The sequence below is a fragment of the Triticum urartu genome, chromosome 3 (assembly GCF_003073215.2).
Source record: "Triticum urartu cultivar G1812 chromosome 3, Tu2.1, whole genome shotgun sequence".
Lineage (NCBI taxonomy): Eukaryota > Viridiplantae > Streptophyta > Magnoliopsida > Poales > Poaceae > Triticum > Triticum urartu.
In genome coordinates, this window is record NC_053024.1 from 451,717,070 (window position 1) to 451,739,373 (window position 22,304).

Below are 22,304 nucleotides of genomic sequence, written 5' to 3' on the forward strand. Positions count from 1 at the left end.
TGCAAACTCCTTAATCAAATCTGGTCCAAACAACTGTCGGTCTCCGACTTCATCCCACATCAACGGTGTTCTGCACCTTCGTCCATACAAGGCTTCGAACGGTGCCATCTTCAAACTGGCTTGGTAGCTATTGTTGTATGAAAACTCCGCGTAGGGCAAATTGTCATCCCAACTAGATCCATAATCTAGCGCACAGTCCCTCAACATATCCTCCAGAATCTGGTTGACTCTCTCGGTCTGTCCATCTGTCTATGGGTGGAATGCCGTACTGAACTCCAACCTTGTCCCCAAAGTTTGGTGCAGCTGGTGCCAAAACTTTGAAGTAAACTGTGTTCCTCTATCTGATATGATGGTCCTTGGAACTCCATGCAGACATGCGATCCTGGTCATATATATCTTGGGCAACTTCGCACTTGTAGAGGTGGTTTTCACTGGGATAAAGTGAGCTACTTTGGTCAAGCGGTCAACTACTACCCATATAGAATCATATCTTGATTTGTTCCTGGGCAATCCGGTGATAAAATCTATGCTAAGTTTATCCCACTTCCATTCGGGTATCGGCATAGGCTGTAACAATGCTGCTGGCTTTTGATGCTCTGCCTTCACTCTTTGACACACATCACATACGGCTACATACTCGGCAGTATCCTTCTTCATACCTGTCCACCAGAAACATTTCTTCAAATCCAAATACATCTTGGTGTTCCCGGGGTGTATCGAGTATGGTGAGTCATGAGCCTCCTGAAGTATTAACTTCCTGATCTCTGTGTTATTGGGCACATAAACACGGCCCTCAAACCATAAGGTGCCGTGATCATCCTCACCAAAACCTTTGGCCTTTCCTTTTCTCATTCTCTCTTTTATCTCGGCAATCTCCTTGTCATCCTTCTGAGCTTCTCGAATCTTTCCTAACAATGTAGACTAAACCTCCATTGTTGCAATAAAACCTCTAGGAACAATCTCCAATCAAAGTTCCCTAAGATCCTCTGCTAACTCCTTTGGCAATACCGTGCTTACTAGGGTGTTAGCATAACTCTTCCGACTCAAAGCGTCTGCTACGACATTGGCCTTGCCTAGATGATAGTGAAGCTTCATATCATAATCCTTTATAAGCTCCAACCATCTCCTCTGCCTAAGGTTTAGCTCCTTATGTGTGAAAATGTACTTCAAACTCTTATGATCCGTGTACACATCACAACAGTTTCCAATAAGGTAATGTCTCCAAGTCTTTAACGCATGCACTACGGCTGCTAACTCCAAATCATGTGTGGCATAATTCAATTCGTGCGGTTTTAGTTGTCGTGAGGCACATGAAACAACTCTTCCGTCCTGCATAAGCACACTTCCAAGTCCTAGGCGAGAAGCGTCGCAATACACTTGGAAATCCTTGCGTATATCCAGCAGAATCGGCACTAGGGCTATAGTCAAACGTTTCTTTAACTCCTGAAAACTCGCCTCACATTCTTCCGTCCATTTAAATTTAGTATCCTTCTTCAATAACTCCGTAATTGGCTTCGCAATCTTGGAAAAATTCTCAATGAATCTTCGGTACTATCCCGCGAGTCCAAGAAAACTGCAGATCTCGCTAACTGAAGTAGGTGCCAACCATTCAGTGACTGACTAAACCTTGGTGGGATCTACTGTTATACCTTCTCCTGATATAACATGTCCAAGGAATCGAACTTCCTTTAACCAAAACTCGCTGTCAGTGTCAAAACCGGCGGATCTCGGGTAGGGGGTCCCGAACTGTGCGTCTAGGCCGGATGGTAACAGGAGACAAGGGACACGAAGTTTTACCCAGGTTCAGGCCCTCTCGATGGAGGTAAAACCCTATGTCCTGCTTGATTAATATTGATGATATGGGTAGTACAAGAGTTGATCTACCACGAGATCGAGGAGGCTAAACCCTAGAAGCTAGCCTATGGTATGATTATTGATGTGTATGTTGTCCTACGGACTAAAACCCTCCGGTTTATATAGACACCGAGTAGGGTTAGGGTTACATAGAGTCGGTTACAATGGTAGGAGATCTTCATATCCGTATCGCCAAGCTTGCCTTCCACGCCAAGGAAAGTCCCTTCCAGACGCGGGACGGAGTCTTCAATCTTGTATCTTACTAGTCCAGGAGTCCGGCTGAAGGTATAGTCCGGCCATCCGGATACCCCCTAATCCAGGACTCCCTCAATAGCCCCTGAACCAGGCTTCAATGACGACGAGTCCGGCGCGCATATTGTCTTCGGCATTGCAAGGCGGGTTCATCCTCCAAGTACTTCATAGAAGATTTTGAACACAAAGATAGTGTCCGGCGCTAAAAAATAAGTTTCCACATATTGCCAGAGAGAATAATATTTACACAAATCTAATCTGCTGACATATTCCGTAGCGTGACACACCACGGCCAAGCCTTTATTTGAACCGTTTTACTGTCCCATCTCAGCGTGTTATGCGAGGCGGTTTCCTTGGCACGTCTTGTTAAAGCAGGGATCGTGTCCCCCTTATTCCGGGATTCTCATCAATACGGGCGTGGGTAACCCAACCGCGCCATCGATTACGGTGCTTGGAGATAAGCGAGTTTTATCAGGCTGGTGGGGACATGTATCTGCGTCCACCCATATAAGGGGATAAAGATCCACCTTTTCACCTACGCCTTCTTCCTCCTTCGCCTATCCATTCTTGCGCACTCGAGCTCCAGCGCCCAAGTCCGCACTCCCAACCTTAACCTTCTCTAGCCATGTCCGGAGCGGGAGGCAAGTGGATGGTCTCCTCCGTCACGGAGGGACATATCAAAAAGCTGAGGAAGGCCGGATACCTGTCTAACGACATCGCGTACCGGCTCCCTGAAAAGGGGCAGCTCATCCCCACCCCGAGGCCCCATGAGAGGGTGGTGTTCCTCCCCCATTTCCTCCATGGACTGGGCTTCCCTCTCCACCCATTTGTCCGGGGGCTCATGTTCTACTACGGCCTGGATTTCCACGATCTGGCCCCGAACTTCGTCCTCAACATCTCGGCGTTTATCGTCGTGTGCGAGGCCTTCCTCCGCATCCGCCCCCATTTCGGGCTCTGGCTCAAGACTTTCAACGTCAAGCCGAAGGTGGTGCGCGGCAGCCAGGCGGAGTGCGCAGGCACCATGGTGGGCAAGATGGCCAACGTCCTCTGGATCGAGGGCTCCTTTGTGGAGACCCTGAAGGGGTGGCAATCGGGGTGGTTCTACATCACCGAGCCGCGCGACACCGAATGGGTCACACCCCCCGAGTTCCGGTCCGGACCCCCAACGCGGCTCACGTCCTGGAAAGAGACGGGCCTGTCGTGGGGTAAAAAAGGAGAGCTAACCGGACTCCAAACATGCGTTAAAACCCTGGTGGACAAGAAGCTCAAACTTGTCAACGTAGTCCAGGTTATGCTCATCCGCTTGATCCTCCCGTGCCAACAACGGGCTTTCAACCTGTGGGAGTTCAACCCGGCGCGACACCAAACCCTGAGCAGGCTCTTCGACACGACGTACGAAGATGCCTGGAAGGTGCTTTTCAAGGGCGCCGAGGCTCCCGCATCCGCTAGCGAGGATCGCGGATTCAGTGCGCGGCATCATGCTCTCACGGTAAGCTGTTTTTTCCTTTTACAGGGTATCAGTTTTTCATAGCTTGACTCCATGCGGGATCTAAACTCCCTTAACCTTTAACAGGATTGGAAGGTGACCTTTGGACAGATCAACTGTCCGGCTCCTTTGCCCGAAGGCCCAACGGATGCTCGCTTGGCGAAGCTGCTGGTTCCGGCACCCTATGTTCTGCCAGAGAAGAAGGTCAAGAAGAAGGTCACGGGGACTCGAAAGAGTGCCCGACGCCTGGAGGTGTCGGATTCATCATTCGAAGAATCCAAGACGCACTCCTCCCATGAAGACGAGGAGGAGGAAGAAGAGACCCCTCCCCCTCCAGCTGGGGAAGGGAAGAAGAGGAAGCTCGCCGCAACTTGGGAAGCCGAAGGGTCCAAGAAGGGGAAAACCCTTCCTACGACCTGCTCCACCGACGCCGACGGCGGCGGAGAGGAGTGGGCGGCTAGGGCCAAGCCCCTGGACAAATCGTAAGTATCCGGATACCAGAGTAATTCATAGTATTCGTTTAATGCACATCTTTCCTTATGTCGAATATGTTTATGCAGCCCGCCCAAAGACCGGCTCGACGCGTCGTCGAGCGGCTCACTGGACTCGTCGGATGTGAACTCGCTTCCAACGGCTTCCTCCCACCACCCCATGGACGATACCGAAGTGTTGTCTCAACAGGTTCTAAGCCGGGAGGAGGTGGTCCTGGAGGCACCGCAAGGCGACCTCCCGAACTCCAGGAGTAAAGGGGATGAAACCCCTCGGGGCTCCAAGTCCGGCTCTAGGCCGGACACCGCTCCGGAACCTTCAGAGGTTCCAGAGTCTGGAGGGGGACCTCCTTCCAAGAGGAGCAAGTCCACCGTGCCGATGGCCCCGTCCAACCGGAGGTGTCGGACAATATGTTGGAGGCGCTCCAAGGCGCCTCCATCAACGAGGAGCACCATGCCATTATGAGTGCGGTGGTCCAGAAGGTTCAGTCCGCCAAGAGCGGACTGACTGAAGCTTGTAATAGCCATTTGACAGGCTTTGAGGTAAGTAAATAATGTGAAAATAGTTATTACCGCATAGACAGTAGCCCCTGATGCTCTGTTGGGCGATCGCGAAGAAAAGCCGAATAGAGGATCAAAACTTCTCAGGAGTCTAACAAAGGAGTCAATATGCGTATGCATGCTTCTCTGCTGGCGTCCGCCGCACTGACTGCGGAAGTGGACATGCTGAAGCTGAGCCTCGAGAAGTCCGGGCAAGAGCTCGGGCGTGCCAAGCAGCAGCTCGAGGAGAAGGAAGGTAAGAAGTACCTTGTTTGAATATGTATAAAAAGGGTGCATTTGCAAAAAAAAAATTTAATAGGATCAACATGGCTATTGTAGGGGCCACGTCTGAGGTGGCGACCCTTAAGCAAGCGCTGCTCGAGGCCGAGAAGAGTGCGGCCGCGGAGCGCACCGAGCGGGAGAAGTATGAGGCCGAGGTTGGCAAGGTGCGGCAAGAGCTCTAGGTTCTCATGAAGAAACATGAGAGTTTGGAGCTTGACTCGAAGACGCGAGCGTACGAGCTTGCGGCGGCTATTGAAAATGCCAAGTCTGCCAAGACCGAATCCCAGAAGACCCTCCGGGAGTTGGATGAGGTGAAGAAGATAGCGGCGGGTAAGGCATTCTTTATGCAAAGCAAACATATAAACATGAGTTACTTGTTACTTACACGAATCCGGAGCTCTCCAGGAGCGTTCGCAGATCTTCCCCGGAGTGTGTTTGATGTCGCCGCATTCTATCGAGCCGAGGAGGGCAGCTCGACGGAGAAGGTGTTCTGGTCTCAGTATGCTGAGGCCGGACACCCCGTGCCCCTAAGCGACCAGCTGAAGCAACTGGTCGAGCTCCACAAGGCGGCCGAATAGGCCATGAAGGGCCTCCTAGTACGGCTGTGGCCTGGGGAGGCCCTGCCTGGGAGCTATTTCGGGCAGGTGCGGCGGTTGGTGGAGGCCTGTCCAAGGCTCGAAGTCATCAAGCGCTCCATCTGCATTGAAGGTGCCCGTAGGGCCCTTGCCCGTGCTAAGGTGCACTGGGGCAAGCTGGATGCTGAGAAGCTTGTGAAGGACGGGCCACCGCCGGGGAAAGAGCATCGCAAGCCCGAAAATTATTATAAGGATGTTCTGAAGGGTGCCCGCCTTGTGGCGGATGAATGTTCTAGGGATGTAATTTTTGAGTAAAACTCGCTCGTTTTTGTCCTGTGCGCTGAAAACTTGTTCATATGCGCTGAGCAATGCTGTTGGAATTTAAAATATTACCTTCTATGCGGCTGTTTATCAATTCTGAGAGATGGCGAGTCGTCCGCTTCTGCCCCCGTGCCGGTAGTGCTGGGGTGTTCGGGGATAAACCTGAGCGCTCTTTTTCCATGTTTGGGTGCTTCGAGGGAGGCGCTCTGCCCAACGAACAAGGCAATCGGACTATAACGCGTGAACACTCTCACTTAGCCATAGAATTCTATAATTTTAAATTTCGGCGAAGCCCCTAGTATTCGGAAGACCGAGTTCAGGGCGCTATCCACGCCTTGGCCGGACAGAGCCGACTCCTCGCCCTAAGCGGCATAAGTCTTTAGGGACTCGAAAAAACCTCTTGAACAGCGACTAGCTCTCGCTTCATCATGACAGTCAGTTTTAGCTTTCTCCACTGAGGTGCTCGGCCTAGCTCAATTGGGGTACAATCGCAGTGGTTCTCCTAGTGCTACCTTAGCCGATATAGCGGAACGTAAGTCACCAAAACATAGGAGCCGGGCAAACCCAACTATTGACCCAAGACATCATTCGGAGCCGATGCATATAATGCTATAAGTTTGGGGTGCCGCACTTGTGAAAGTGTTCGGACTTCTCACACCATATTGAGGGGTACTGAAGCCCCTGGCATATTTTGGCCATACCAATTTGTACGGGTGCAACATGTCATTAAGGAACATATATTTATAAAAGGATAATGCAAAAATAGACAAAAGCTATGCATTGTTTATTAAAAATAGCTGTGATCAAAGCAGAACGATACAAATAATGCGATAAGTGGAAGGTTGGACTAGTTAACATGTCCGTTCCAGGGGAAAGCTACGGAATAGTATGCGGAACGGGTATACTGCTCGTGATAGAGACCACCTGGGAGTTCCGTAGTGCGGTGTGGCTTGTCTGCTTCCCTGGTTCTTGCATCGTTTGTGCGTCAATTGAGCTGCCGAACAGGCCTTCCGAAGGATGAAGTCCTGAAAGTAAGAGAAAACTAAAAAATCGGCAGCCCCTGGTATGGTTTAAGCCGTGTTTTGGGCGTGCCGTGATGGTGCCCCTCCCCCTGTTCCCATGGTATCTATAGAGCATAGTTATGTATGCGAAGTACTGGCATCGCCTTTTCGCGAGGGTTGGGGTTGGGGCCATATTGCTACGCCAGCTCGGATCGTGCCAGGCGGTCTTGTTGTAGGTTACTCCGGGCGCGCTTGACGGTGTCCGGTCGTTTAGTGGCCGGACTGGAGAACTGCCTGGAGAGGCTGCTTTGAACTTCCGCTGCAAGGGCCGCCATGTGCTCCTCCATTCGGAGGGAGCGTTCGGTGTTTCCATTGATCGTAATTACTCCTTGAGGGCCTGGCATCTTGAGCTTAAGGTATGCATAGTGCGGTACCGCGTTGAACTTAGTGAATGCGGTTCGCTCGAGCAGTGCGTGATAGCCACTACGAAACGGGACTATGTCGAAGATTAACTCCTCGCTTCGGAAATTATCCGGATATCCGAAGACCACTTCAAGTGTGACTGAGCCTGTACAGTTGGCCTCTACACCTGGTATTACGCCATTAAAGGTCGTTTTGGTGGGCTTAATCCTCGAGGGATCTATGCCCATTTTCCGCACTGTATTCTGGTAAAGCAGGTTCAGGCTGCTTCCGCCGTCCATGAGGACTCTAGTGAGATGAAATCCGTCAATAATTGGGTCTAGAACCAATGCAGCGAATACGCCATGACGGATGCTAGTGGGGTGGTCCCTTCGATCAAAGGTGATCGGGCAGGAGGACCATGGGTTGAACTTTGGGGCGACTGGCTCTACTGTGTATACGTCCCCTAACGCACGCTTTCGCTCCCTTTTGGGGACATGGGTTGCGTATATCATGTTCACCATCCGCATTGTGCGGGAAAACCCTTCTGTCCACTGTTGTTCGGCGGCCGGGGCTCCTCGTCGTCATCGCTATGCAGCCCCTTGTCTTCATTTTCGGCGTTTATCTTGCCTGCCTGCTTGAACACCCAACAATCCCTGTTGGTGTGATTGGCTGGCTTTTCGGGGGTGCCATGTATCTGGCACGAGCGGTCGAGTATTCGGTCCAAACTGGACGGCCCCCTAGGATTCCTTTTGAATGGCTTTTTCCGCTGACCGGATTTAGAGCCTCTGAATCCGGCATTAACTGCCGTATCCTCAGCATTGTCGCCGTTAATGCGGCGCTTCTACTTGTTGCGATGCGACCTGCCACTACTGTCCCTGGTGTCCGAATTACCAGGGTTCTTAGTCATATTGTTGCTACGAGCAAGCCAGCTGTCTTCTCCCGCGCAAAAGCGGGTCATGAGTGTCGTGAGTGCTGCCATAGATTTCGGCTTTTCCTGTGCAAGGTGCCGGGCAGCCACTCGTCGCGGATATTGTGTTTGAAGGCTGCTAGGGCCTCAGCGTCCGGACAGTCGACTATTTGATTTTTCTTTGTTAGGAATCGTGTCCAGAATTTCCTGGCCGATTCCTCTGGCTGCTGAATTACGTGACTTAGGTCATCGGCATTTGGGGGTTGCACGTAAGTGCCCTGGAAATTGTCGAGGAATGCGGCTTCCAGGTCCTCCCAACAACTGATTGATCCTATTGGAAAGCTGTTAAGCCAATGCCGAGCTGGTCCTTTAAGCTTGAGTGGGAGGTATTTGATGGCGTGGAAATCATCGCCGCGAGCCATGTGGATATGAAGGAGATAATCCTCGATCCATACCACAGTATCTGTTGTGCCATCATATGATTCGATGTTTACGGGTTTGAAACCCTCGAGGATTTGATGATCCATTATTTCGTCTGTAAAGCAGAGTGGGTGTGCGGCGCCTCTATACTGGGCTATATCATGACGTAGCTCCAATGAGCCTTGTCTACTGTGTTCGGCCCCGCTGAATTTGTGGCCGGCGTGACGATTACCATCTCGAGCCGTGGGGTGCCCACGCGATCCGTAGATCGATCTTGTTTGCCTTGCCTTGTCCTCCAACATGTCTCGTAAGTCCGGCGCATATTCCCATGCCTTGGTACGGGGTGCGGCTTGTGTGGAGGGCCGAGAGACCTCTCTGTAACGACCACGAGGTGGACGGTCGGACGCATCAAGTGCTTCCTCCTCTAATCAGGGTAGCAACCTGCGCTTTGGGTAGCTCTTGGAGGGGCATTCAAGTTTATGCTCTTCGGCCGCAAGGACTTCAGTCCATCCTCGACTAGCAAATCTTGATCAGCTCTAAGGTGTTGCTGTTTTTTCTTGAGGCTTCTTGCCGTGGCCATAAGCCTGCGTTGAAAACGCTTTTGCTCGACGGGATCCTCTGGCACGACGAATTCGTCGTCGTCGAGGCTTGCCTCGTCTTCGGAGGGAGGCATATAATTATCGTCCTCGTCCTCTCTGTCTGCCGCTCTCTCATGAGGGCTGGTTTCTCCATCCTCCTATGCTAAATCTTGCTGGAGGGGGTTTTCTTCGGTGCTTTCCGGAGTATTATTATCTCCCGTGCTGGAATCACCGTGTTTGTTTTGGCGGGATTTGGAGCGGCGCCGCTGACGCCGGCGCTTAGGCTATTTCTTGGAGGGTTCATCCTCCGCTGTTCCATTGCCATCTCCCTCTTTTGGGGTGTCCACCATGTATATGTCATATGACGAGGTGGCTTTCCAGGGCCTAGTAGGTGCTGGTTCTTCATCATCTCCTTCATCGACGTCCATACCGTCGATATCTTCGGAGTCGAAGTCGAGCATGTCGGTTAAGTCGTCGACAGTGGCTACAAAGTGGGTGGTGGGTGGGCTTTGAATTTCTTCATCGTCCGTACCCCAACCTTGCTGACCATAGTCCGGCCAGGGCTCTCCTGATAAAGAGAGAGACTTCAGTGACTTCAGGATATCGCCAAAAGGCGAGTGCTGAAAGATGTCTGCGGCGGTGAACTCCATGATCGGCGCCCAATCGGATTCGATCGGCAAGGGTGCGGGGGGCTCGGAGTCCGGAGAGGAGTCCGGCTCCTTGGAGTCACGGGTCTCGCAGAGTACGGGGCTGGTGCTTGGCTCAATCGCCGTTGGGGTTGCAGCCCCCGAGGTGGCATCCAACCGCCCGTCCTCGATCGGCGCAGTTGGCTCCGAATTAAGGGTCGAAGCAGACGCGGGTGCAGCCTCCAGGGCACTGTTCAGCGGTAGAGCTAGATCATGCTCGTCGTGACAGTGCGGCGCGCTCGGTAGTGGCTCGAATCCGTCGAAGATCAAGTCCCCGCGGATGTCAGTCGTGTATTTTAAACTTCCAAATCTGACCTGATGGCCAGGGGCGTAGCTTTCGATCTGCTCCAGATGGCCAAGTGAATTGGCCCGCAGTGCGAAGTCGCCGAAGATGAAGATCTGTCCGGGGAGGAAGGTCTCACCCTAGACTGCATCGCTATCGATGATCGTAGGAGCCGTCGAGCCTGACGGCGACGACGTAGAGGAAGTCTCAATGAAAGCACCAATGTCGGTGTCAAAACCGGCGGATCTCGGGTAGGGGGTCCCGAACTGTGCGTCTAGGCCGGATGGTAACAGGAGACAAGGGACACGAAGTTTTACCCAGGTTCGGGCCCTCTCGATGGAGGTAAAACCCTACGTCCTGCTTGATTAATATTGATGATATGGGTAGTACAAGAGTTGATCTACCACGAGATCGAGGAGGCTAAACCCTAGAAGCTAGCCTATGGTATGATTGTTGATGTGTATGTTGTCCTACGGACTAAAACCCTCTGGTTTATATAGACACCGGGTAGGGTTAGGGTTACATAGAGTCGGTTACAATGGTAGGAGATCTTCATATTCGTATCGCCAAGCTTGCCTTCCACGCCAAGGAAAGTCCCTTCCGGATGCGGGACGGAGTCTTCAATCTTGTATCTTCATAGTCCAGGAGTGCGGCTGAAGGTATAGTCCGGCCATCCGGACACCCCCTAATCCAGGACTCCCTCACTCGCATTTGCTGAACTTGGCATACAACTGATGTTCCCTGAGTTTCTCGAGAACTAAATGCAAATGCTCCTTGTGCTCCTCCTCATTCTTCGAGTATACCATTATATCATCAATGAACACCACAACAAACTTATCCAAATATTCCATGAACACTTTGTTCATCATGCTCATGAAGTAGGCAGGGGCGTTAGTCAGTCCAAACGACATGACCGTATATTCATACAACCCGTACTGTGTGGTGAATGCTGTCTTTGGTATATCCTTCTCTCATTTTAACTGGTGATATCCTGATCGCAGATCGATCTTTGAAAACACCTTGGCTCATTGCAGTTGGTCGAACAAATCATTGATCATCAACAGTGGGTATTTGTTCTTTATCGTCACCTCATTCAACGCACGGTAATCAACAACCATTCTTAGAGACTTATCCTTCTTCTCAACCAAAAGCACTAGGGCTCCCCATGGTGATGAACTCCGTCGAATGTAACCTTTCTCCAATAACTCCTTGATCTGCTTCTTAATCTCTTCCAGATCATTCGCGGGCATCCGATAGGGTCTCTTTGATATTGCCCCTGTACCTGGCAACAGCTCTATCAAAAACTCAATGTCTCAATCCGGTGGCATGCCTGGTAACTCCTCTAGAAAAACATCCGGGTAATCCTTCACTACAGGCACTTCTTCCTGAACAACTCCCGTGAGGGTATTTACTTGGCTCCTCCTAGGCGCATGCCTAGATAGATACTTAATCATTTTCCCTCTGAGGTGGTGAGATAAATCGACTTACTAGCACAGTCAATGCTTCCTCCATACTTTGACATCCAGTCCATGCCTAATATCACATCCAATCCTTGTGACTCCAACATTATTAGGTCGGACGGAAAAACATGGCTACCAATGGTTAAGGGTATCTGGTCGCACCATCAACTAGCCATATACTCTGCTCCAGGTGAACTCACTAACATAGGGGTCCCAAGGGTTTGGGTTGATAGTTTAAACTTATCCACGAATTCCCTTGATATGTATGAATGCGATGCACCAGTATCAAAAAGAATAAGGGCGGTAAAAGACTTAACCAAAAACTTACCTATAACTACGTCTGGCTGCTCTTCAACCTCCTCCACATTAACGTGGTTCACTTGTCCTTTGTTGAATGGATTGGGCTTCTTCCCAGCGCTCCCATTTCTGTTTCCATTCTTCGCTTCAGGGCACTCCGTGGCATAGTTTCCAGTCTTCTCGCACTTAAAGCAAGTAATGTGACTTAGTTCTCTCTTGGCGGGTGTGGCTGGATTGGGGCAGTTCTGATTGTTGTTTGCTCCATTTCCAGTCCCATTCTTAGAACCATTGTGGTTATGCGAACTTCCTCCGGTGTGGTTATGACCTTCATGGTTATGAACAAGTCCTCCCGAGTTTGGGTTTAGGCGAGGCTTCTGCTGAGCTCCTGAGTTATACCTCCCTTGCCCATACTTCCTCTTACGGCTCTCAATTTGCTGCTGCTTCCCTTCAATCATCAGAGCCTTATCTACCAACTCCTGGTAGTTGTTGAATGTTTCCACCATCAACTGCATGCTCATCTCATCATTCGGCCCTTCCATAAACTTCTCCTGCTTCACGGCATCTGTGGCCACATCATCTGGGGCATAGCGGGATAACTTACTAAACTCATCCACGTACTGAGCTACAGTACGGTTCCCCTGGCGTAAGTTACGAAACTCATGCTTCTTCATATTCATAGCTCCAGTTGAGACATGGGCGGTGCGGAAAGCTTGTTGAAACTGATCCCAAGTGACGTTGGCTATGGGGAAAGTGGTCGTATAATTCTCCCACCATGAGGTTGCTGGTCCATCCAATTGATGTGCGGCAAAGCGCACCTTCTCAGCATCTATGCAACCTACGGTGGTCAACTCCCTTCCAATATGGCGTAGCCAATCATCAACAACTATAGGATCGGTGCTACTAGAAAACATCGGCAGCTGCAACCTCAGAAAGCGAGCTAAGTTGTCAACTAGAGGCAGGTTGTTATTGTTGTTGCCTTGGTTCTGGACTAACAATTGCATCAAGGCATTCTGCTGCTGGATCAACTGAGTGAGCTCTGGCGGGAAGGAAAATCTGGTGTCACGTCTCGGAGGCATCTGGCGGGTTTAGAGGGGAGAGATTAGAATAGAAAAGGGGTCTAGTGAGAAAGCACTACCCATATGCACATGAGACAAACACAATCATTTCAATCAATCAATCAAGCAAGGGCATACAAACGGTCTAGAACTATCGTAAAAGTGCTCAACTACTACTATATACATGGAGGAATACTACTATCATTTGGTGGTCATCTAGAAATTTTGATCGGTGGAAGACTCCATGATGTCTGCTCCAGCTTCATCTTCCAAGTCATCATCACTGGGGTCGGAGTCAGTGTCGTCGATGATGATGTAGTTCTCCGTGCAAGTGGAATCGTCGTCCTCTCCTCCCGGCGTGGGGTCTCCCATGAATACTCCGATTTTCTTTATCAGGTAGTCATTCTTCTCCAATAGTGTTGCAATTTCCTCCTCATAACCATCGCGTGTAGACTTGAGTTCTTCTTCCAGCTCGATGATCCTTGTCTTCACCTTCTTCAAATCTATCATGTCTGCGCACATCTGATTCTCCTGGCGTCGAATGTACTGTCTTAACTCCTGGATGAAAGTTGCAATGGACCTGTCCTTCTTGGTGCTGATCATCTCCCATTGCTCATCTCGACGCCCACATATCTGATAGATAGTGTCCTTAAGATCCTTGTTGTAGACTTCTCCAATGCGTCCCATGGTAATGTGGGCTGCCATGCTCTTGCCTAGACTCCAGGTGGGTGCTTCAAAAGAAAATTCTATGGGCTTAGTGGTTGGCGAGAACGTCCTTCCTGGAACTTGAACTTGAATCATCCCGCGTTCCTCTTCTGGTAAAGTGGCGTTGTACGTCCCGGTGAAGCTTGGTATCCCGATGTTCAAGTATCTAGTGACTTCCTTCAAGTGGCGTCCAAAGGGTGTGTCTTCATACGGTTGTGCAAACTTGTTCTTCAGTTCCGCCATCCTAAAGAGTAGAAAGTAGGAGAGGAGTCAGAAATGAGTAGAGAAGAGTGACCTACGGCTTATCTTAATGGCCGTGTCTTACACTCAGCGTGTGCTCTGATACCATCTTGTAGCGACCCGACCTCAAACGGTCAAGTCTCTATGCTTTAGTGTCATCCCTGGATCGGTAATGCTGACACACATAGTACTCGAAGGATTTATAACAGAGTAGCTGAGGGAGTCCTGGATTAGGGGGTGTCCGGATGGCCGGACTATACCTTCAGCCGGACTCCTGGACTATGAAGATACAAGATTGAAGACTCTGTCCCGCGTCCGGAAGGGACTTTCCTTGGCGTGGAAGGCAAGCTTGGTGATACGGATATGAAGATCTCCTACCATTGTAACCGACTCTATGTAACCCTAACCCTACCCAGTGTCTATAAACCGGAGGGTTTTAGTCCATAGGACAACATACACATCAACAATCATACCATAGGCTAGCTTCTAGGGTTTAGCCTCCTCGATCTCGTGGTAGATCAACTCTTGTACTACCCATATCATCAATATTAATCAAGCAGGATGTAGGGTTTTACGTCCATCGAGAGGGCCCGAACCTGGGTAAAAATTCGTGTCCCTTGTCTCCTGTTACCATCCGGCCTAGACGAACAGTTCGGGACCCCTACCCGAGATCCGCCGGTTTTGACACCAACATTGATGCTTTCATTGAGAGTTCCTCTGTGTCATCGCCGTCAGGCTCAATGGCTCCTACGATCATCGATAGCGATGCAGTCCAGGGTGAGACCTTCCTCCCCGGACAAATCTTCATCTTCGGCGGCTTCGCACTGCGGGCCAATTCACTTGGCCATTTGGAGCAGATCAAAAGCTACGCCCCTGGCCGTCAAGTCAGATTTGGAAGTTTAAACTACACGGCTAACATCCACGGGGACTTGATCTTCAACGGATTCGAGCCACTGCCGAGCGCGCCACACTGTCACGACGAGCATAATCTAGCTCTGCTGCCGAACAGTGCCCTGGAGGCCGCACCCGCATCGGCTTCGACCCTTAATTCGGAGCCAACTGCGCCGATCGAGGACGGGCGGTTGGACGCCACCTCGGGGGCTGCAACCCCAACGGCGATTGAGCCAAGCACCAGCCCCGTACTCTGCGAGACCCGTGACTCCAAGGAGCCAGACTCCTCTCCGGACTCTGAGCCCCCCGCGCCCCTGCCGATCGAATCCGATTGGGCGCCGATCATGGAGTTCACCGCCGCGGACATCTTTCAGCACTCGCCTTTTGGCAATATCCTGAAGTCACTGAAGTCTCTCGCTTTATTAGGAGAGCCCTGGCCGGACTATGGTCAGCAAGGATGGGGTACGGACGATGAAGAAATTCAAAGCCCACCCACCACCCACTTTGTAGCCACTGTCGACGACTTAACCGACATGCTCGACTTCGACTCCGAAGATATCGACGGTATGGACGCCGATGAAGGAGTTGATGAAGAACCAGCGCCTACTAGGCCCTGGAAAGCCACCTCGTCATATGACATATACATGGTGGACACCCCAAAAGAGGGAGATGGCGATGGAACAACGGAGGATGACCCCTCCAAGAAACAGCCTAAGCGCCGGCGTCAGCGGCGCCGCTCAAAATCCCGCCAAAACAAACACGGTGATTCCAGCACGGGACATAATAATACTCCGGAAAGCGCCAAAGAAAACCCCCTCCAGCAAGATTTAGCACAGGAGGATGGAGAAACCAGCCCTCATGAGAGAGCGGCAGACAGAGAGGTCGAGGATGATAATTATATGCCTCCCTCCGAAGACGAGGCAAGCCTCGACGACGACGAATTCGTCGTGCCAGAGGATCCCGTCGAGCAAAAGCGTTTTCAACGCAGGCTTATGGCCACGGCAAGAAGCCTCAAGAAAAAACAGCAACAGCTTAGAGCTGATCAAGATTTGCTAGTCGACAGATGGACTGAAGTCCTTGTGGCCGAAGAGCATAAACTCGAACTCCCCTCCAAGAGCTACCAAAAGCGCAGGTTGCTACCCCGATTAGAGGAGGAAGCACTTGATGCGGCCGACCGGCCACCTCGTGGTCGCGATAGAGAGGTCTCTTGGCCCTCCACTCAAGCCGCACCCCGTACCAAGGCACGGGAATATGCGCCGGACTTACGGGACATGTTGGAGGACAAGGCAAGGCAAACAAGATCGATCTACGGATCGCGTGGGCGCCCCATGGCTCGAGACGGTAACCGTCACGCCGGCCACAAATTCGGCGGGGCCAAACACAGTAGACAAGGCTCATTGGAGCTACGTCATGATATAGCCCAGTACAGAGGCGCCACACACCCACTCTGCTTTACAGACGAAATAATGGATCATCAAATCCCCGAGGGTTTCAAACCCATAAACATCGAATCATATGATGGCACAACAGATCCTGCGGTATGGATCGAGGATTATCTCCTTCATATCCACATGGCCCGCGGTGATGATTTCCACGCCATCAAATACCTCCCACTCAAGCTTAAAGGACCAGCTCGGCATTGGCTTAACAGCTTGCCAACAGGATCAATCAGTTGTTGGGAGGACCTGGAAGCTGCATTCCTCGACAATTTCCAGGGCACTTACATGCGACCCCCAGATGCCGATGACCTAAGTCACGTAATTTAGTAGCCAGAGGAATCGGCTAGGCAATTCTGGACACGGTTCCTAACAAAGAAAAATCAAATAGTCGACTATCCGGAAGCTGAGGCCCTAGCAGCCTTCAAACACAATATCCGCGACGAGTGGCTGGCCCGGCACCTTGGACAGGAAAAGCCGAAATCTATGGCAGCACTCACGACACTAATGACCCGCTTTTGCGCGGGAGAAGACAACTGGCTTGCTCGTAGCAACAATATGACTAAGAACCCTGGTAATTCGGACACCAGGGACAGTAGTGGCAGGTCGCGTGGCAACAAGCATAAGCACCACATTAACGACGACAATGCTGAGGATACGGCAGTTAATGCCGGATTCAGAGGCTCTAAATCTGGTCAGCGGAAAAAGCCATTCAAAAGGAATCCTAGGGGCCCATCCAGTTTGGACCGAATACTCAACCGCTCGTGCCAGATACATGGCACCCCCGAAAAGCTAGCCAATCACACCAACAGGGATTGTTGGGTGTTCAAGCAGGCATGCAAGACAAACGCCGAAAATGAAGACAAGGGGCTGCATAGCGATGACGACGAGGAGCCCCGGCCGCCGAACAACAGTGGACAGAAGGGTTTTCCCCCACAAGTGCGGACGGTGAACATGATATACGCAACCCATGTCCCCAAAAGGGTGCGGAAGCGTGCGTTAAGGTACGTATACGCGGTAGAGCCAGTTGCCCCAGAGTTCAACCCATGGTCCTCCTGCCTGATCACCTTTGATCAAAGGGACCACCCTACTAGCATCCATCATGGCGGATTCGCCGCATTGGTTCTAGACCCAATTATTGACGGATTTCATCTCACTAGAGTCCTCATGGACGGCGGCAGCAGCCTGAACCTTCTTTACCAGGATACAGTGCGGAAAATGGGCATAGATCCCTCGAGGATTAAGCCCACCAAAACGACCTTTAAAGGCGTAATACCAGGTGTAGAGGCCAACTGTACAGGCTCAGTCACACTTGAAGTGGTCTTCGGATCTCCGGATAATTTCCGAAACGAGGAGTTAATCTTCGACATAGTCCGTTTCGCAGTGGCTATCACGCACTGCTCGGGCGAACCACATTCGCTAAGTTCAACGTGGTACCACACTACGCATACCTTAAGCTCAAGATGCCAGGCCATCGAGGAGTAATTACGGTCAATGGAAACACCGAACACTCCCTCCGAACGGAGGAGCACACGGCGGCCCTTGCAGCGGAAGTTCAAAGCAGCCTCTCCAGGCAGTTCTCCAGTTCGGCCACTAAACGACCGGACGCCGTCAAGCGCGCCCGGAGTAACCTACAACAAGACCGCCTGGCACGATCCGAGCAGGCGTAGCAATGCGGCCCCAACCCCAACCCTCGCAAAAAGGCGACGCCAGTACTTCGCATACATAACTACGCTCTAGAGATACCATGGGCACAGGGGGAGGGGCACCATCATGGCACGCCCAAAACACGGCTTAAACCGTACCAGGGGCTGCCGATTTTTTAGTTTTCTCTTACTTTCAGGACTTCATCCTTCGGAAGGCCTGTTCGGCAGCTCAATTGCCGCACAAACGATGCAAGAACCAGGGAAGCAGACAAGCCACGCCGCACTACGGAACTCCCAGGTGGTCTCTATCACGAGCAGTATACCCGTTCCGCATACTATTCCGCAGCTTGCCCCTGGAACGGACATGTTAACTAGTCCAACCTTCCACTTATCGCATTATTTGTACCGTTCTGCTTTGATTGCAGCTATTTTTAATAAACAATGCATAGCTTTTGTGTATTTTTGCATTATCCTTTTATAAATATATGTTCCTTAACTACATGTTGCACCCGTACAATTTGGTACGGCCAAAATACGCCAGGGGCTTCAGTACCCCTCAATATGGTGTGAGAAGTCCGAACACTTTCACAAGTGCGGCACCCCAAACTTATAGCATTATATGCATTGGCTCCGAATCATGTCTTGGGTCAATAGTTGCGTTTTCCCGGCTCCTATGTTTTGGTGCCTTACGTTCCACTATATCGGCTAAGGTAGCACTAGGAGAACCACTGCGATTGTGCCCCAGTTGAGCTGGGCCGAGCACCTCAGTGGAGAAAGCTAAAACTGACTGTCATGATGAAGCGAGAGCTGGTCGCTGTTCAAGAGGTTTTTTCGAGTTCCTAAAGACTTATGCCACTTAGGGCGAGGAGTCGGCTCTGTCCGGCCAAGGCGTGGATAGCGCCCCGAACTCAGTCTTCCGAATACTAGGGGCTTTGCCGAAATTTAAAATTATAGAATTCTATGGCTAAGTGAGAGTGTTCACGCATTATAGTCTGATTTCCTTGTTCGTTGGGCTGAGCGCCTCCCTCGAAGGACCCAAACATGGGAAAAAGAGCACTCAGGTTTATCCCTGAACACCCCAGCACTAGCGGCACGGGGGTAGAAGCCGACGACTCGCCATCTCTCAGAATTGATAAACAGCCGCACAGAAGGTAATATTTTAAATTCCAATAGCATTGCTCAGCGCATATGAACAAGTTTTCAGCGCACAGGACAAAAACGAGCGAGTTTTACTAAAAATTACATCCCTAGAAGATTCATCCGCCACAAGGCAGGCACCCTTCAGAACATCCTTATAATAATTTTCGGGCTTGCGATGCTCTTTCCCCGGCGGTGGCCCGTCCTTCACAAGCTTCTCAGCATCCAACTTGCCCCAGTGCACCTTAGCACGGGCAAGGGCCCTATGGGCACCTTCAATGCAGACGGAGCGCTTGATGACTTCGAGCCTTGGACAGGCCTCCACCAGCCGCCGCACCAGCCCGAAATAGCTCCCAGGCAGGGCCTCCCCAGGCCACAGCCGAACTAGGAGGCCCTTCATGGCCTGTTCGGCCGCCTTGTGGAGCTCGACCAGTTGCTTCAGCTTGTCGCATAGGAGCACGGGATGTCCGGCCTCAGCATACTGAGACCAGAACACCTTCTCCGTCGAGCTGCCCTCCTCGGCTCGATAGAATGCGGCGGCATCGGACACACTCTGGGGAAGATCTGCGAACGCTCCTAGAGAGCTCCGGATTCGTGTAAGTAACAAGTAACTCATGTTTATATGTTTGCTTTGCATAAAGAATGCCTTACCTGCCGCTATCTTCTTCACCTCATCCAACTCCCGGAGGGTCTTCTGGGATTCGGTCTTGGCAGACTTGGCATTTTCAATAGCCGCCGCAAGCTCGGACGCTCGCGTATTCGAGTCAAGCTCCAAACTCTCATGTTTCTTCATGAGAACCTGGAGCTCTTGCTGCACCTTGCCAACCTGGGCCTCATACTTCTCCCGCTCAGTGCGCTCCGCGGCCGCACTCTTCTCGGCCTCAAGCAGCGCTTGCTTAAGGGTCACCACCTCAGACGTGGCCCCTACAATAGCCATGTTGAACCTGTTATTTTTTTGCAACTGCACCCTTTTTATACATATTCAAACAAGGTACTTCTTACCTTACTTCTCCTCGAGTTGCTTCTTGGCACGCCCGAGCTCTTGCCCGGACTTCTGGAGGCTGTGCTTCAGCGTGTTCACTTCCGCAGTCAGTGCGGCGGATGCCAGCAGAGAAGCCTGCATACGCATATTGACTCCTTTGTTAAACTCCTGCGAATTTTTGATCCTCTATTCGGCTTTTCTTCGCGAACGCCCAACAGAGCATCAGGGGCTACTGTCTATGCGGTAATAACTATTTTCACATTATTTACTTACCTCAAAGCCTATCAAAAGGCTAGTACAAGCTTCAGTCAGTCCGCTCTTGGCGGACTGAACCTTCTGGACCACCGCACTCATAATGGCACGGTGCTCCTCATTGATGGAGGCGCCTTGGAGCGCCTCCAACATATTGTCCGGTGCCTCCGGTTGGACGGGGGCCACCGGCACGGCGGACTTGCTCCTCTTGGAAGGAGGTCTCTCGCCGGACTCTGGAACCTCTGAAGGTTCTGGAGCGGTGTCCGGCCTAAAGCCGGACTTGGAGCCCCGAGGAGTTTCATCCCCTTTACTCCTGGAGTCTGGGAGGTCGCCTTGCGGCGCCTCCAGGACCACCTCCTCTCGGCTTGGAACCTGTTGAGAAAACACTTCGGTGTCGTCCGTATGGTGGGGGGAGGAAGCCGTCAGAAGCGAGTTCACATCCGACGAGTCCAGTGAGCCGCTTGACGACGCGTCGAGCCGGTCTTTGGGCGGGCTGCATAAACATATTCGACGTAAGGGAAGCTGTGCAATAAACGAATACTATGAATTACTCTGGTATCCGGATACTTACGATTTGGCCAGGGGCTTGGCCCTAGATACCCACTCCTCTCCGCCACCGTCGGTGTCGGTGGAGCAGTCCGGAGGAAGGGTTTTCCCCTTCTTGGACCCTTCGGCCTCCCCGGTTGGGGCGACCTTCCTCTTCTTCCCTTCCCCCGCTGGAGGGGTAGGGGTCTCTTCTTCCTCCTCCTCGCCTTCACGGGAGGAGTGCGTCTTGGATTCGTCAGATGATGAATCCGACACCTCCGGGCGTCGGGCACTCTTTCGAGTCCCCGTGGCCTTCTTCTTGACCTTCTTCTCCGGCACCACATAGGGTGCCGGAACCAGCAGCTTAGCCAAGCGAGCATCCGCTGGGCCTTCGGGCAAAGGAGCCGGACAGTTGATATGTCCGGAGGTCACATGCCAATCCTGTCAAAGGTAAAGGGAGTTTAGATCCCGCATGGAGTCAAACTATGAAAAACTGATACCCTGTAAAAGGAAAAAAATAGCTTACCGCGAGAGCGTGACGCTGCGCACTGAATCCGCGATCCTCAGTAGCGGACGCGGGAGACTCGGCGCCCTTGAAAAGCACCTTCCAGGCATCTTCGTATGTCGTGTCGAAGAGCCTGCTCAGGGTTTGGTGCCACGCCGGGTCAAACTCCCACAGGTTGAAAGCACGTTGTTGGCACGGGAGGATCAAGCGGATGAGCATAACCTGGACTACGTTGACAAGTTTGAGCTTCTTGTCCACCAAGGTTTTGAATCATGTTTGGAGTCTGGTTAGCTCTCCTTTTTTACCCCACGACAGGCCCGTCTCTTTCCAGGACGTGAGCCGCGTTGGGGGTCCGGACCGGAACTCGGGAGGTGCGACCCATTCGGCGTCGCGCGGCTCGGTGATGTAAAACCACCCCGATTGCCACCCCTTCAGGGTCTCCACAAAGGAGCCCTCGATCCAGAGGATGTTGGCCATCTTCCCCACCATGGCGCCTCCGCACTCCGCCTGGCTGCCGCGCACCACCTTCGGCTTGACATTGAAAGTCTTGAGCCAGAGCCCGAAATGGGGGCGGATGCGGAGGAAGGCCTCGCACACGACGATAAACGCCGAGATGTTGAGGACGAAGTTCAGGGCCAGATCGTGGAAATCCAGGCCGTAGTAGAACATGAGCCCCCGGACAAATGGGTGGAGAGGGAAGCCCAGTCCGCGGAGGAAATGGGGGAGGAACACCACCCTCTCATGGGGCCTAGGGGTGGGGATGAGCTGCCCCTTTTCGGGGAGCCAGTACGCGATGTCGTTAGACAGGTATCCGGCCTTCCTCAGCTTTTTGATATGTCCCTCCGTGACGGAGGAGACCATCCACTTGCCTCCCGCTCCGGACATGGCTGGAGAAGGTAGAGGTTGGGATTGCAGACTTGGGCGCTGGAGCTCGAGTGCGCAAGAATGGATAGGCGAAGGAGGAAGAAGGCGTAGGTGAAAAGGTGGATCTTTATCCCCTTATATGGGTGGACGCAGCTACATGTCCCCACCAGCCTGATAAAACTCACTTATCTCCAAGCGTCGTAATCGATGGCGCGGTTGGGTTACCCACGCCCG